Source organism: Bombus huntii, chromosome 17, assembly GCF_024542735.1.
Source record: "Bombus huntii isolate Logan2020A chromosome 17, iyBomHunt1.1, whole genome shotgun sequence".
NCBI classification, from domain to species: Eukaryota; Metazoa; Arthropoda; class Insecta; order Hymenoptera; family Apidae; genus Bombus; species Bombus huntii.
This window is the reverse complement of record NC_066254.1, coordinates 5,834,750-5,852,871: the sequence shown is the minus strand read 5'-3', so window position 1 is coordinate 5,852,871 and position 18,122 is coordinate 5,834,750. Positions and strand designations below refer to the sequence as shown.

Sequence of the window (18,122 nt, the reverse complement as noted above, 5' to 3'; positions counted from 1 at the left end):
TGAAATCGTCTGAACATCGCTCGTTTTACCGAGGATAAAACTGTTTAAAAAGATAGAGGACATTTTGAAATTAAAACCCTTCGCTTACAAAGAAAATTATCCTTCTCTATATCATACAACTTTCATTTTAGGAAAATTCACAATTTCACAGTGGTTTCAAATCGCTAAACGTGACCAAGACATGAAAAATGGATTTTTCGTTAGAGGCATCTTAATCGTTAGGTACTTTGACGTTGACGATTCGTTTGGGTACTCCGATAATGTGCCAATGGAAAAACCACAGAAAGTTTTATTACTCGTATCTGCGCAATGGTCGCAGATAAAAGATCGCCGCCTTCATTCGTCACACAGTTTTCACGTGCGCAAGTACGATGTCAAAGAACAAAATGCAAAGTATATAACTTCAACGACAGTTAATTAATGTCAATTCTGCAAGGTGGATACGGTTTGCAGAAGTAAGTGGAATATTTAGTTGGTTAGTTTGTACGATTGTCAAATTCATTATAATAAATGAGGGGTAAAACTCTACGCACAAATATCGAAGAAGCAGAGTAAATTGTTGCGTATTCCACAATATCAGGCTAAAAATCTTGTTCAGATTAGTAGTTGACGCTACTATCTTTCAGTATTTGCAAAAATTAACTGCCACTGTGTGCCACTCTGGTCGTACGATCATTTTTTATGATGGCAGGATGATCACGCTATTAGTTTCAAGCGTATTTTCTTAAAGACTGCGAAAAATGCAAGAAAATTTGTCAAGTGAATATCGTATGGTTTTGGATAGCATTATTATTAATTTCGATATTTAACACTAATATATTTATTTATCTATTAATATTTTTTATGCTGATACATATGACAAAATGTATTTCCTACAAACAGGTATTGAAAGACATTTATTTATTTTTAAAATATATTTTTTTCAATTATTTGAACATATAACTATTTTTATTTCAAATAAACTCAATTTTCCAGAATCGATCGTCTGATTTAGCCTAAGGATTTACATTAATACTTATATATATGTCGGGTTTACATTAGAATTGGGGTTAGGGGCGTAAAACGATGTCCTTTCATCTCCGACATATACATATATATACATGCAAGGAGATACTTTACTGCTGATAGAAAATCAGATTCCGATATTTTTTTAATATCATTTGTTCCACTGCAATTTGTATCTGCGGTATCAGCGATCGTTGTATAGGAAACTTTGTAGGCCAATAAAAGTTCAATTTCTGCATGAAAATACATAAGCAACGATGAATGAAGTAGCGTATATCGAGAAACAAGTACAGGAATTTGCTGCATTTGACACAGTTATAGATGGGAAGGAGATTTTTATCTATAATAAGGTTCCCGGTAAGCGTCTGTGTATTCGGACCAATCTTCACAACTACTCGACGAATTTTGACGTGGTTTTCCCCATTTTAAAGAGTACTTTTCGAACAAGCTTCAGTTATGTGACTACTGTGTGACCGTAAAGGGTTGAGTAGAAATCGAAAATAGAAAGAAGAAGCTTCTCTGCGATCGTGTTTTTTTTTATAATCGCTGCGACGATACAGCGAGGAAATATGGCCATCCTCCAAGCAGAGCCAATAGAAATTCACGAAATCGTCAGCCACGTTATTTTTAAAAAGGATTATTTAAGTACATATCAGCTAGTATCGTACAAACCTGAGTCAGTGTTGCCAATTTAGATGTTTGACATTTAAACCTACGTGACTTTAGTTATCTTTGGATGCAAGTAGAAGCTATTCGGACGTTAAATGTAAATTTACGCGTTTCGATATAATTTCGAATGTTTTTAAACGACTTTACAAAGTTTCGAGTAGAACGCATTTTTGCAAGCCTCCAAGCAACGTTTGATTTTTAACCTGCCACGGAACGAAAGGCAGGATTATCGTACCATCATGCGTGTATGTGTGATTTCGTGAACAGGAAAATCAATTCAATTTGTTTCAGCGATCGCCGATTGTCGATCGCTCGTGGCGATAAATGCTATTTAGCTGTTAACCGATGAAAGAACTTTGATTCTCGATCAATTCAATTACTCGATCAAAAATTTTCATCAATTACTCTTGCAACAAATACCAGATCAAAGGAACTTTGAAAATCAGGTTTCAAGAGTTTTCTACTTTCTGAAAGACCTCTCGTTGTTTCGCTAAATTTAACAGCCACGTCTCTTTCTTCTCACATCGTCGCCGCTAATTACCACGTAATATCGTTAACAAATGCGAATTGGCCTGAAAATTGTTCTACAATTCGCGTATAAGGTACTAATTAATACTCGAAACTACGCACAAGTTCTTAGATTAATCGTGATGTAATCAAAGAGCACAACGTTTTTAAATCATAATTCCGCATAATTCCTATTTGCATATGAAGTGCATATAAAATATGATGACGAGAAAGAGGATGCACGAAGATAAAATATAAAACGGAATATTTTGTTGGATTTTACAAATAAATTCTCATCATTGTATATGAAGATTTTGTATAGTGTGAAATTGGAAATACATATAGGCGTACGTGTTTGGTTAGTAATTAAAATAAATGGTTTTAATCCCGTTTTTTGCAAAATAAAATACCATCCAAATGCAATCTATAACTCGTTAAATTATAACTTTGTTTAATTTTACATGTTATCTTATTTGAATGCAAATATATTACTGCTATATGTTGAATGATCCTGACGAGAATATGATTGAAACCAATATCTTATTCAAGAAGTTATATTAGTTTTACAACTTAAAGGAACGATTGTAAATAAGATTAATTGTGAAAGCAAATAGCAGAAATAATATATAATATAGTATACACATCGACAAAGGAAAGTACAATAACAATGTATAAAACACGAGATACGTGTTTAAGTAAATTTTCATGAAATATCTTTTCCTAAAAAGTATTGAAGAAAAGAAAAGTCGATTTTAGTCAATCAAATTACGAAAACTTTAAATGAGAAATAACAAAGACAATAACATAGATTAATTACGTTATATATTTTTAAAGGGAAGTAATAAAAGAATTAAAAATGTTTTTTAATTTATAAAATATTAAGTGAAAAATAAAAGGACTTGATCTCCTGCATATATACATACATATCGATAAATACCCCAACTACGTATACTTTGAATATATTTTTATTACAGCTATGTACGTATTAACATGATTAAATTCAAACAGAGTACTTACCAATTATCACAGCTTGAGTAGTCACTGGAATCTGTAAGAAACATAAGTATATTTTTATTTATACAATTTGGCTCGTGTGTCTTATATTATGCGAGGTAGTTTATTTTATCTAAATAGCGCACTTGAATAACACCTAAATAATGCGTTATTTGAAAAATTGTTATACTTGTTTCGAAGAATGGCAGCATATTTTATGATGCACTCGTATACACATACATATGTGTACAACATTTTCTTTGCGAGAGCGTTTTGGAGATATAAAGATCAACTTTGTTTCTTTAAATGGTTTGCTATAATAAAAATCGATAAAATTGGTAAAATTTTGAATGAGAATATAATAATTATTAGTCATAAATTTAATAGACGAAATACTTGGTTATCGACGATTATATATAGTAAGTTGGAAATTGACAGACGAAACAGTCGTAAAAAGCGATCTTTACTTCGTTCTTCGCTATTTCAACAAATTGCAATTTTTTCAAAGATGTTTTACGTGTCATCTAGTGAATTAATTCTTTTAACGTCTCAAAGGGAATCAAATCGTTTGGTCCAATTTTAAAAAAGCTTATTCAGCTTTAAAGGGCGTGCGAATATTCGTGTGACCAGCTGCACTTCAAATCAATACGACTTCAATACAGAAGAAATAGTCAATATAATAAACCAGTTACCTAAAACGTTCGTAATCGTCAGAAGTTCCAATGGCCACGGTTCTTTTCCGTGTCTAATAAAACTGATACGAGAAGCAAGAAAACAAATTGATCATCGACCAAACTCAAATAATTCTGCTTAACACATCGGGATAACGCAAACTTTAGTACGAAAAAGAGTCGATTTAGCTCTGTAGATTTATCACTGTATAGTAGGAATGTGGTGGATTTAGTCGAATGGTCTGTACGTTCTGAACTAGATGACAGTGACGATTTCCCAATACCGTTAAATATCCAAAAACCACGCTTCAACCTTTCAATATTGAGCCAGAGATGAAAATTTCAAAAGAAAAACTGCAGTAAATATCATAAAATCACAAATTAAATTAGTCCAAATAATTTAACTATTAGAACGTCTGAAAAGCGTCTTTCTTTTGCAATAATATAGTTTTACACAAACATGAAACCTAATCTGTCAAAAGTCGTAGTCTTTATTTTAACACAACAAAATGGATCATACGTAATTCAATCAAATAACATAAAGTAAGAAATATTGTGCATATATTATTTTCTTATAAAACGAAAGAAACTTTTAGGACAGCCCAATATTCACTCGCATCGATGATAACGCAACATAAATATATACAAATCTGAACAACTTGTACGGGACAATGATAAGAATAGCAAATACAGATATCTTTAAAAGAAGAAAATCGATGACAAAGAATAATTAAGAATACTAAGCAGTGTTTAGTATACATTGAACTTGTACAGTGACACAACACTTACAGTACGTACTGTTCAACAGAAAACTGCACTAAAAGCACAAAAGGAACAAAGTTTCAAGATTATCGGAACGTTAAGTAGAGAAGAGTATTGCATATCCCCCTCGATTGCCGTGCAAATTTTGTCTGAAATATTTTTTCGTATCATTCGTATTCTTTCAGATATTTGAGCATTTCCAGTTAAACGGAACATTCTGTTATTAACTAAGAACGTTATCCCAAACGAAGCAAGAGGACGTATTCTATCATAGAATATGCATATAGCACTGTTCCAAGCAAAAAGCCCCAGATGACATGTAACGTGTATAGGGAAAAGTTATTCGGTATGTTGACTTGACCTTGAAGGTGATTGCAATCGGCGAAGCGTGCCCTTTTCCATATAACTGTTAATCCAATTCAGAATCAAACATATTCGAGTTCAAGTATACGGACACCTGTTGCAATGTCATGAAGTGTCAATCAGAGTCCCGCAGGGATCAACTTTAAATGTCATTCTTTTCCTACTAGGTGTTATTGAATTAACAACCATCATCTAGTAAAATGGATTGTACCTGCAGATAATACCACCGTACGCCAAACATGACAACAGTTGCTTCAAAACACTCTCAACAAAGTACAAATATTCGCTGGAAAAATTTGGTTCATGGAAACCTCATAGAGTAAAACTACCGTAACTGTGTTCTCCAGAAGAAAGAGGGAGGTCGAATAATCAGAACTCTATTCGAGGACACGAAAACTACTTATTAGTAGTAAGTTGAAAGAGATCTTGCGATTAGCTCTCTACTAAAAACTCACTTGGAGTTTGCATACGAAGAAACCTGCTACCAGGGCGAAAAGACAATTCAGTTTACCTCTTGGATAATACACTCACCAAGAATAATACAAAGCAACAGCACCCGGTAATTAAGACCTAAACACGCGAGTGCATACCACGTACACTTAATTACGGAGGTATCCCAACTTCTAAATGAAACGGAGCATACTGCCTGATTTCTCTACTAATTCTTGCAAATTTTATTCCACTTTCGTGGTCCTCTGCTTATATCAAAGAATTAGAGGAAGATAAATTCATTACTCGCAACACAGAAATCGATAAAACAACTTGATTTAAATCTTCATCTTAAGGGAAAGCGACGCTGATACGGAGGTCTAGCATCCGCTCGTTCGAGCGAAATTAGTGGCGAGACCGGAAATAATTCATCGTGTCGTTATTTCCCGAAATTTGAACCTGGCGAGGCAACCTAAACGGTAGCTGTTTTGGCAGGTAGTTCACTGTGCGTAAAAAACGCACAGAAGAATCCAGTAGTACTTTGAATAATAATAGCAAGATATCCTAGACTGTTCGCTTAAAAAAGAAAAAAAGTTATCGAGAAGCTAAAAGTTCAGCAAATAACATTTATTTACAAAAGTTAACAGTTTCATTGAATTCCTGGTCGAAAGTATTAAAACAAAACAACATATCATCCCAAGAAGCAATCTCAAGTCCAACCTACATAAGAAAAGAGTAGTAAAACATCTCTTGCTTCTTGCAGTTGCTAAAAGACATAAACCTTTTCTAACTAATCCAGCTGCAGTGAAGCAACGGCATATACATATAGTGTAGTGTTGGTTATCCGAATCCCGTTTAACCCAAGTTCCGTATTACCCAAGGTATCCTGAACGTTACGGTAATACTTTCCAATTTGGCCGGTATCTCCGATTCTTTTCAAACTTCGGTATATTGAAAAGGACTATTTCAAAACTGAATATACATAAACGCAAATTAAATGACTAAAAGTAAATAGTAAAGAGCCACAAGAACTTAGTATTTATTAATAAAAATTCAAATAACAAAAAATAACAAACAACGAATAGATAAAAAGGATGGAGTCATTGCTTGCATTCGATTTTGTCAATTTTCGTATCATAGTTTCAGGTTAAGTTTTGATATAATGGAAAAATACTTGCCACTGTTTGCGACACTTCTTCTAACGATATTTTCCTTTTGAAATATCGATAGTAGTAATCTCTATCATATACATGTTTGCGTTCATTTTTCACAACTTTCCCATTGTTTCTCGGGAAAGTGATACAGACAATTTTTCTTTCATGGGAGACACAAGATGACCTTTTAAAGGTCCTCTATTAATTTTTAACTTCGAACGATGTCAACGGCCCTTGTTTAACATCATTCTGTCTTATTAGATCGACGAAGTCCACAGGCGACAGTCAGTGCAATGCAAGTCGTCTCCAAGACCGAAGAAAGCACGTATGAGTCGTTCACAGTTCAAGGCTTTCTTCAACATGAAGGGTATTGCGATAGCAGAGTGGACAGCGAGTGAGCCAAACGGTAAATCGGCGATACTAGATCGAAGTGCTGACAAAATGACGAGAACGCGTGAAAAAGAAACGGGTGGATTTTGCGCCAGCGACAACGCTTTGTCGGCGAAGCAGTTTTTAGTAAATAAAAAAATCACTGTGCTTGAACACCCATTCTATTGGCCAAAGCTCGCTCCCTGTGACTTCTACCTATTTCCAAAAATCGAATCGATGCTCAAAGGAGCGGATTTTCCGTCCACAGAGTTGTACAAGTTGCAGAACTGTTTTGAACAATGGCAGTTCGTATACAGCTGTGTATCGTGAACTCGGGACCAACTATTTCCGAGGCAATAAAAGTTGATTTTCATAGTTTGTTACAATGAAAGAGCTGCAGTCCATTTGTGACATACAGACTGTTTATTTTGAAAACGGTAAAGATAATTTAACGCAAACTTTTTATCTATGAGGAATGTATAATTTAAATGTTAAAAGATTCGTTTGTATCAATCGATTGAAGTTTCGTGTCGTTTCTTTGGCATTGTTTTCTTCCACAAAACTTTGCAACTTTCCGATAGAAAAGTAAGTTAATGTAACGAGTTTTGTGCGGCGAACAATGTATTTGATTACAGAGGAAAAGAAGGCCGAGTGGGAAACGTTAAGAATCGTAGTAACGAATCGTCGAATTGGTCGTTTTCACGGTTACGCGAAATGGCCCGCGAACACATTTTAAAGAGAACTCGAAGCGAACGAAGGCGTTACGACACGGCTGGTTTAGAGGTGGAAGCGGTTCACAGGGTGGCCAGCAAAAAAAGCACACGTGACATCTGCCGTCCATCCAGGCGAAGCTTTTTTGTAATAAAGCGACGAAATCCCAGAAAAACCGTCATCGCGGATTAAGCGGCCGCCGATATTAAAGCGCAATCTGAAATTCGACGGCGGCGCTGCCCAGAGAAGCGCACAGCGGCAAAGGGAAAGCGGGAAAGAGATAGAAATAGGAGGCAGGGAACGGGGAGAAATAGAGAGAGAGGGGGGGGGAGGAAAGGAAAAAAGGGTACAACGAGTGCATCGGCGCATCAGCTATTATTTGCGCGGCAAATGGTCGTTTAATGGTTCTCGTTGCGTATACATGGAAACGAACGTCTGCCAATCGCGGTGTCGCATAATTGTTTTTGTAAAGTGCGCACTTGAATGTCGCCATGATACAAAATAGCTGGCCAACCGAGTATCACATAAACAGCTCAGGCCGAACGAATAGGCGGTCAAGCGTTTGCGATCAATTATCTGTCTGCCTAAATAGAACTGTCCGATTGCTTTAACTAATTGGAATTTATGCATTAACGCTCATTACTCGTTTTCAGAAAGTACAGGGCGTTCAAGTTTTTTCCGTCCATACGTTGTCGCTATATCTTGCAGTTCAAAATGAGAAAAAAGTGTCATATAAACGAGTGTCATTGAAAACATTGTTAAACAGTTATAACAGAGAAAATGATATACGAAATGAGCGGTGACGAACGTGCGTTAATACGGTACAAAGCGCGAATGCATTGGAAATATTTACATCTGCTACTAGTCAGAAGGTACATTCGACTACAATCCAATTTACCAAAGATTCCATCGCAAACGCTTATCGTATCCTTTTATCAAATTACATGTCGATACTTATAATTTAGCGAGATATGGAGAATTTTATTTTTCAGCGAAATTAGATTACGATCGTTAAGTAAAGCTTGACATGTCGAATCAGATTTTTTCGCTATATTCCAATAGAATGTTTCACGTCAGCAAAAATGCAGCAAGTAAACATTTTTGTGCCGATCGTAGACTTCGGTTGAATATTCTAATTTGCTTGCTAACTTTTTCATACATTTTTATTAGAATATCTCGACTGTGGTATATCGTACGTAATGGTTAGCTTACTTTAACAACAAACGATAATAGGAATAGAACAGTTATCCTCGAAGAAGGCGATATTCATTTAGTAATTGGTAGTTACTAATTAGTGGATTAGATTAGTTGATAAGAATTAAATCTTAAAAGAAGATTTAAAGAGTAATTTTAAGAAAGTAACTATTAATCCTGTTAATATCTGCATGGCATATTTTCATTCGAAACGGTTGCATAACGATGTCATAAAGTTACGTTTCCTCCGAAACATTAAAGTCACAAGTTGCAAGGTAGATCGAATAAAATAGCAGCGTAATATCGTAGAATGGAGAAGAAGAGGCTCTAGTGTAAAATGGAGTAAGACATAGTAGACATTGCATCACGCGATTATCAACAGGTATCTTACGTTTAAGCATTCATTGGCAATCATCCAACGTTGGTCTACGAAAGGAACACCTCTTCCTCTCGTCTCTTTCATAACTCCTTCCCACTCTTATCCGACGAGAAGATTTTCCTCCTTACAAAAGTAGCGATGAATTGAAGCCAACTACCCATGCCTTTCCTCGCGGAATAGCATCGTTTATTTATGCTTCTAATTATCTTCAACGATCAATGTGCTTATGCCGGTATACGAGCCCTTTTCCACCAATCAATTAATATTCTTGACGAAATTTTATAAGCCGTAGGTTGCAAGTTATTGGTATTAATAATTGCTCGTGCATGACAGTAACAAGTTTGTCGATGAAACAAGGAATTAAATTTTGCAATTTATAAATCATTTTTTAAAATTAGCGTTTAAGTTCGTAAAATCATTTAATTGTTGGCAACATTCATTCGCTCTATATTCGTCTCAAAAATATCATTTCACGTAATATCGTAAAACTATAAAATCGTAGAGGCGAAGTTCAAGACGTACAGTTTTCAAATTATCGATTCATTAGTATTATTAGTTGATGGACTATAGTATAAGAAAGGCTGCATACGAAAGTTTATATTTAAATATGTATGTATGTCATAAATGTAGCAGCTTCGGGTTTTACTATTTAAAACTTCAACTCGTTCGTGTAAGAATATCTTAACAAGCTATCATATCAGCGTAGATTAATTAATTTGTATTTCTTTTTTCATAATTTCATCAAGCAGCTTGTTTGAAATATTTAGTATTAACACATAGAAAATTAAGCAGAATTGCTGCGAGTTTGATCAATATTTTCAACTCGTACATCCAGGATTAAATCGAATCCATCACTACAGGAAAATCCATATCCCAACCATTACGTCATCCTCTTTCTACCGATTGGAAAACTTCTAATTAATGGTTCTGCAGTTCGGCTTACTAATTTTTGTTCCACTTGACGTAATATTCGAGAAAATACATATCAGTGAAAAATGCACGTGTAATGAATTTTTAATGTGCGTAAAATATCGTCTATATGAAAACTTCATGAAGTTTAAACCTTATAAAATTTACGATTTAATACCATTACAATTACACCTTACAGTTTCGAACAAATTCGAAGGAATAAAAAAAGTTTATAACAATAACTAATAATAACATTAATAATTGATGCAACGATGTTTAACCGCGAGAAAAATTTTTACACAGTTACTAACGCATATTTGATAGAAAATATTTGCAATAATTTACGTTTGCCGCTTTTTCCTCTACCAATTGCAAGTTATTACTTTATAACAAACGCTTTTTTTATGCAAGTACTGAGAAAAAAAGATAAAAAATGAAATTGAACATCTTTCTGTTGTGACTGAGATAATTATGAAGGTAGTTATGACAATTTCGAACATCTAGTGAACAATCACGGTTCTTTTTATTCTATGAACGCTACTTCCAAAATAGATCAAACTTCAATTTTCAGTATTTAAATCATTTTTTAAGCGATCACTACCAATCGACTATAACATAGTTGTGTTATAACGCAGTGACATTAAGCATTAACTCGATGTTCGACTCGCTCAAATATCTGCCAAAATGTGAATGGTGCGACGAAATGTTTCACTTTTATCTATTTGATCTTGCGACGGTCTTGAAACATCCCGTAAAGCTGATTTTAAAATTCTTAAATGGATAGCTCCATTTTTTATTCTCGTAGTAGACATTCAAACGTTTTCAAAACGCTGCAAACTCGCGTCTTTCGCAGCATCCTCTGCGTTTAGTGGCAAGCACAAACGTGCTTTTTATTTATATTTCTTCTTGCTATATTTTTCTAATAATAATCGATGATCTCGCGAACTCGTATCAAACGATATTCAATGCGTACTTTAGCGTATTTTAATAGCAACCGCTTTTGCTTCGTGCTACAGCGTATAGTTTATAAAAAAAATATTTCCACACCGATGTACATTTGATTTGTATGCTTCGCATTTCAAGTAAACAAATATTAAACAAAGAAATACGTAATGTGTTACGCTGCAGCATAACTTTTACATAACAAAATGTACAAGTTTTTTGTTCATTACGTACGCTTGTTTAACATTTTACACTCGAATGAAGTTATAAAGCATACTGCGAATGTCCCCGTAGCGGAGCCAACGGAGTGTAACGGGTTAAATAATAGATTAAAAGTGGAGAAATAGTTAATTTTCATGTAAAAAAAATATTCGAAATATTCTTAAAAATATTTCATTTTACTACATAAAATTGAAATAACAGTTTTTACGTAAACATTAATATTTTACGAGGTTCTTCTGTCACTGACATATTAGAAATTATACTTTTGAAATATTTGACGTCGTATAAACTGATATTTTTGCAATTCTGCATTTAAATTTATTACGATTTTCCTATTTACGCGCTCTAATCTTCTCTATCAATTTTAATAATCAGATGATTGAGGAAATGGTCGTAAAATATTTCTACGTTTTTGCACAACACATGCTTTGTACTTCGGGTCGCTATTCTGGTACGTAAAACTTGATAACAAACACTGATTGTGACGCTTTAGAGTGACTCGAATATGAACGGTGTACACCGAATGATGTAGCACGATGACGTCGTTTAGCAGATATTGCTAAATCCGAAGAGTAGCTGCAGAAAATGAAATCTCTTCAGTTTTTCCAGCAGACTTGTGGCCAAGTTAGTGGTTTTTAGCCGCTGTTGATACAATTTGCCGTGTCACGCGATTTTCTCTTTGACAGAAGAAACGTCAGTTTCTATAATTAATTGGTCGTTCCGCATTCGTTGCAGCTCTTAGCTTTCTATTTTGCCATCGTTCTGATGTTTTCGCGTTAATTTTAGAATAATTTTGTATAACATTAGTTTGTTACAAGCCGTTAATTACGACTTTTTTCCAATCGGCCACCACACTTTTCACGCCTAAGTATTTCATTGCTTAATTTTACTGGCGGACGTGTACATTCCCTGGTGGTGAAAACGACATGAATGAATTTCGCAGCACTGATTTTAATTCCGCATGTTCTTAGCCAGAATTCCATTTCGTTGAGATGGTGTTGCAATTTTTTTGAAGCTTCACGGGGATCTTGTTCAGAGGCCAATATAGCCGTGTCGCCGGCGACGGCTTCTGTTGTGGTATTTGGCATTGTTGGAAAGTCTGACGTGTATAGAGTATATAGTAGTAGCCCTAGGACGCTATCCCGCGGAACTCTCGATTGAATAGGATAAAGCGTTGAGATGGTTTGTTGTACTTTGACCTGGAATAGCCTGTCCGTGAGCTACGATTTTGGTAGAGAGTAAAACGATGGCGGTAAAAACCCTTCGATTTTGATTAGCAAGCCAACGTGCCAAACTTTATCAAACGCTTGTCGTTGACTTCTATTTTTATTTTGCTGGACAATCTATGGATTTGTTCGATGGTGACGCGTTGCCCTCTTCCTTAAACTTCCTTAAACGTTATTCTCGAAATTGTCTAAATATATCTCGTCAGGAATCGTGCTATCACAACTATGGACGTTATATTTATCTTTGTCGAGAAAATTGAAGTTATCTTCCAATTTAGTTCCTTTACATATATCTCTTTTGCAAATTAAAATCTTCTATCCTGTTTTTTGAATTAATGTAAGGCTACCTTTTTCTGGCTACTTGTCCCTCGTAGTCCACCGCACACGATTATGCATATAGCGCTCTTGCATATCTTCATTTAGCACTGCTGCTAATTTGGAAACATTTATTCATATGCTCTTTTTATTTTTTACGTTTCAACTACGCCACATCTACTATAGCCGCTAAGAAAGAATTCGTTTGAGGAAAAAAACTGATTCTACTTTCATTTTTACGTTTCTTTATAATATCTGCATGATATTTTACCACCTCGTGTAATAATTCTCCTTTCTTTTCCACTTTTTCTATCTTTTTCTATCCACTTGGGACGAATTTAAGATTTGATTAATTAATAAATTTTAGAAAGTACTCGATCATTTTGATATAAGCGTGGAAAATGGATCAGAAATATTATTCCTACGAATTTCTTAGTTATTTATTTACCTTCCTTGGTTGTGTCAAACCATTTGAGTCATTAGCAAACACATAACACACATAACAGTAATTACATAAGGTTACAGGTTGGAACGTATATTACGTTAAATTAAGTGCAAAATACTGATATGTTTGAAAAACTTGATGTAGATCCCCAAGCATGATTTCACAGTCCCGGTCCCTTCTTTAGGATTTTCAGTTCATATAACTGAGGTTCTACTCTATTTCAAAAACAATGCTTCCTGCTTCAAATAAATTCTGAGATCACGACTAATGCCAAAATCATTTTTCTACGCTGCCAACTCTTTAGGACACCTATTGATATTTGATACGTGATAAGAGTACAAATTGAATGCTATTTGCTACTTGTATTTTCAGACTATTTTATTACAAATCAATTATTTCATTCGCGACACATGTGCCTTATAACGTAATATTAAATAAAGTAAAATTTCTTATAGTTTTCAAATAAATGTAATCAGTAGGTGAGCTGATATTTATGGCCGCTAGTGTATATGCAGCCCAGTAAAATATTTGGTAAAATTTGTGGAAATATGGACTTCAAATTGAGTCCAACATCTTTCCCATGTATGGGATATATAAAATTTGATATCGATTACGAATCAAGTCTTCAACATCGGATATACGATAGTCATGTATACATGCTTCTTTTAATTTTTGAAACTACTAGGATAAAGTTTACTTTTGTATCTTTAAACACGTAATAAATTATTAATTCAGTGAAGGAATATAAAATCATTATTAGTTGGAGGATAATATTACATAGGAAGTTAAAACTGTTGTTAATAGCAGAAAGAAAAAATGTAATTAGTAATTTTGCTACTAGCGGAAATCGTCCTTGCAAATCAACCATAAAAGAGAGAAATTTGGAAATGAGAGAAAAGACGAAACAGGCATATAGAAAGAAACTACGATCGTCTTAAACTTGATTTACATTAGCGGTCAAAGGTACGATCACATCACGATCAATCAAAATCTATGGTTTCACCGTGGCATTTACACTAAACGATCAGAAACAATGAAATTGCGTCGCCGAATTTCAAAGTTTCTTCTAATCGAGATAGGCTTCCGATTGACAATTTCATTTCTTGAGATGTATCGCAATATTTTGCGACTGAAATCATATAGTTGGCCGTAATTTCGTACAAATTCAATCAAACGCTCTTCCTTTGCTTCTCGACTGCTGCTGACTGTTGCTGACCGCGGTCTTGATCGCTAGCAAAGCGATGCCACCATTCCCGATGGACGTTACGCTCGATAGATTTTCATTTGACTCGACCAAACCGCCTACTGTGGATGCTCTCATTGGATTACGTGCAAGTGATTTTGACCGCTGCGCTGCCTCACGTAATTTCGCCGTATCGTAGTCGATAGTGCGAATCAAGCTTTCTTATTCTTCATGAATTTAACCGCCGAACACGGATACGTGTCGTTTTGACCCGACGCAACACCGTGTTCTGTTTCCTTTCTCATCGCTGTAGCACGAACAAAGAAGTATCCACTCCGGAGTGGCAGGCATAGTGCGCAAAAATGCGCTTGGAAATTGTATTTCGGAGCAGCATTTTGTAGAATGCAGCCTACGAGAAAGTTCAGTGAGGAAATTTTTGTTCCAAATGGCTTCTATGTCTGCAGAATTTTCTGCAAACGAAGATGATGACATTAAAGTATCGTCAGATGGAAGAACTTGTAGTTCGTGCAGCGATGTATCAAAAGTGCGGAAGCCGAAAGAGGATGAAAATTTAAACACGCTAGAAAACGGCAAATCTGCGACAGTAAAACCGAAGTAAAACCAAGTGACATGTACAAGATGCATTTACCAACCATAGCAGTTATCGTACAAGTATGTTACGAGTGTGCAATTTCTTTTTTTCCTTGGCATAACATTGCTTGAAAATCTATTTGTCACAAATAATGGTAAAAGAATAACGGAATCTACACATATGTGTATCCATTGGATCATTTTGACCCGCTTTCGGCGTCGTTGCAAAGCCCGAATTCGCAGAATTAAAATCGCTATTTGGAAGTTTAATCAAATCGCGGCTCTTATCTCAGCGGAGATCTTTCGATCGTTCAATTTTCCACTGTACGATGTTCTCGAGGATCAAGTGGATGTCGAGGATCGTGTAAATGTTTCATTTGTAGGAAAAAATACTCGATTCAGGATAGCTTGTCGCAGTCGTGATTATATTTAAGGAGCACCAAAGTATATGAATAGTGCAATGCGAAACTTCTACAATTCAACGATTTTACTTATTATTTACTACGCGTAGAAATTATCAAAAGATTCTACTTGAGTCGTTTATTTTGAAAGTGTTTGAAACAGTAAGTCTATTTCCCTTTGTTTTGAGATACTGAAGTGTTTGCGTTTCCATCAATTGAAAAATCCTGATAAGCTCTACTTACAATTAGTTTGTCCACATCTTTATATGTTTAAGCAGATGTAAATTCATCGTACAAATAGTTTTTTTGAGAATTAACTGGACGAATGTTTCTTTTCAAGGCGATAAACGGACCTACATCACTTTTAAAATAGACGACTATGCGATCCCATTTATTATTTCCATTATATTAATTGATATTATATAATATTTATTAATTCCTCTTTCGTTATAATAATTTGCAAAAATTGTGCAGTTTTCTAATCCTTCAAGAAATTTCTTACATTTTGCAAAAGATAATCTTTTAGGGTCGAAAATAAGAAACACATTTTTCTAGCGTTTATTGATAAAAAATGATCGCCTTTAAATTCTCAAAATGTAAATGAAAGTTTTTACAATTTTTTCCGGACTTTTTCGAAAACCGTTTGTGGCACGAAAAGAAGTTTGCCTGACGCGTTTGGAAGATAATCGAGTAAAATCGACTTATTTAATATATGTATGTAAAAAATTATCTTAATTTTAAGAGTCCATGAGCACGCTTTTCCATTGCCCAAGCCGACTCAAATTTTGCACAGATTATTTTTTTATCATCCGAAACTATTCTGGTTGGGGCCGTGAAAGAAACTTGGAATCAGAAACTTTGAAACTGATCAAAAGCAAAAAAGAGCGCAGTATCGCTGAAAATATGGAATCACTGCGCAGCTTAATTCCTTTGTTTTAAAAAGACCTCTGTAGTTATACGTTTATTAGCATAAAAAGATTATTATCAATATCTGTGCTAATCTCGAATGAATAAAGATATTATCTGAAAATTCACTGTAGCTACACATAGAAAACTGATTTCAAATTTGTCGATAAAAGTTTCAATCTAATTATAATTATTGGATATTTATTAAAAATTTTTATATAGAAAAATTCTGAAGATATATGCTGTATATAATACACTATTATACTAATATTATATATACAATATACGACATATATAAAAGATGAATGTGCGAATCAGATTCTCATGTCTGGTGGTCTAGTCTAAGCGAATATATCTGTGTCAGTATGTCACTCGAACTGTAAGTACCGTGGATATTTCCACTCCTAACGGAAATGTTTCTTCCTTAGTGGTATAAGAGGATAAAGAGCAGCATTCTTCGGTCGCGCCTTATATATTCTTTTTAACGCACTGCATTGCCAACTCAATTCGACCATAAATTTTCCTTATTCAATTTCTTATCTGCTCATTACTGTAGCTATTGCAATTCTTTAATACTTGCTTCCTTTTAATATATTATCCGAATCTTTACAGGTGGAACAAGTTTGAGTATACTTGATCAATTTTCAAACTCGACTTTCTCGAAAATTAAACCTTAGATGAACACATGTTACATGGTCGCACCCTGTACGTGTATGCAGGTAAAAATAAGTTGAATATAGTTAGTACGTTAAATACGCGTACGTAGTATATCGATTTTGATCAGCAGCTGCAGAGACATTTATCGTCGAATATCATTTATGAGAATAAAACAACTGTACACGTTATTATGCTTTGCTAGGAATGAAAAAGGAAGAAGGAGCTGTATTAATGTACATATCTGTTTTATAAAAGCTACAAATTTGAAATCAATTTCCAATAAATCGTTCTTCCAACAAAGTTATTCCATATATTTGCTGCTGCTATCGTAAGAATGGCAAATAATAAGAAACGCAACATCCTTCAATCAGTGGAAATTGTTTGAAACGTTTTTTCCGAAAATTCGAATAGAGCAGCGAGTAGAAAAGAAGCTTTGCACGAAACCAGAAGTCGAGGAACACAGATCGACTGTACAATTCCGCGACACTGATCGATTCGGCAAACTGGGAGTATCGGCTACTCGTTTCTGATATTCCTTAGCCTCGGGTGCTGCGTCGTTTCAACACGATCCTGTGGATTACAAAATTGGTTCCGTTTAATCCAGAAAATCCAAAACGTATTAACACTACATCTTTTTGCTTATATTTTATAGGCGTACATTAGTTTGTACGTCGAAATGTATTTACAAAGGATTTGCGTTATTATCGTACAGCGTTTTTCTCTAAAAAAAAAAAAAAAAAAAAAAACGATAAAAGATGCGTAATTATACTTAACTAATCTTACATTGACATTTTTTAAGTAACAACGAATCCTATGTAAGATACATAATATTTCATATTATTATTACTGTCATTTCAGAATTGCAACTTTTTTTATAATATACGAGTGAAATACGAATGAAAAGATAAGACAATATCGAATAAAATAAAATGCAGCAAAGTTAGCACAGTATTAACCCTTTATATCAGGTTTTCGTTCGTGTTTGCGAAAAAGAAAGATTTGTTGGTTATAATCCCTCATTTTGATGCAAGGAATAGGAACCAACCAGAACCGCTATAAATTATTGGGTGACGCTGCAATAAAATATAGACATGTAATTTTCAAGGCAAAAGTAACGTT

At 34.5% G+C, this 18,122-nt stretch overlaps 1 protein-coding gene across 1 annotated transcript in view; it reads right to left on the bottom strand.

The window, feature by feature from the left end:
* LOC126875174 (lachesin-like) overlaps window positions 1-18,122 on the bottom strand; it is a 549,607-nt gene that overhangs the window by 514,450 nt on the left and 17,035 nt on the right. The window contains exon 2 of the mRNA XM_050637912.1: window positions 3,199-3,229. The gene's annotated coding sequence lies outside the window, so the exon portion shown is untranslated. The remainder of the gene's footprint in view (window positions 1-3,198; window positions 3,230-18,122) is intronic.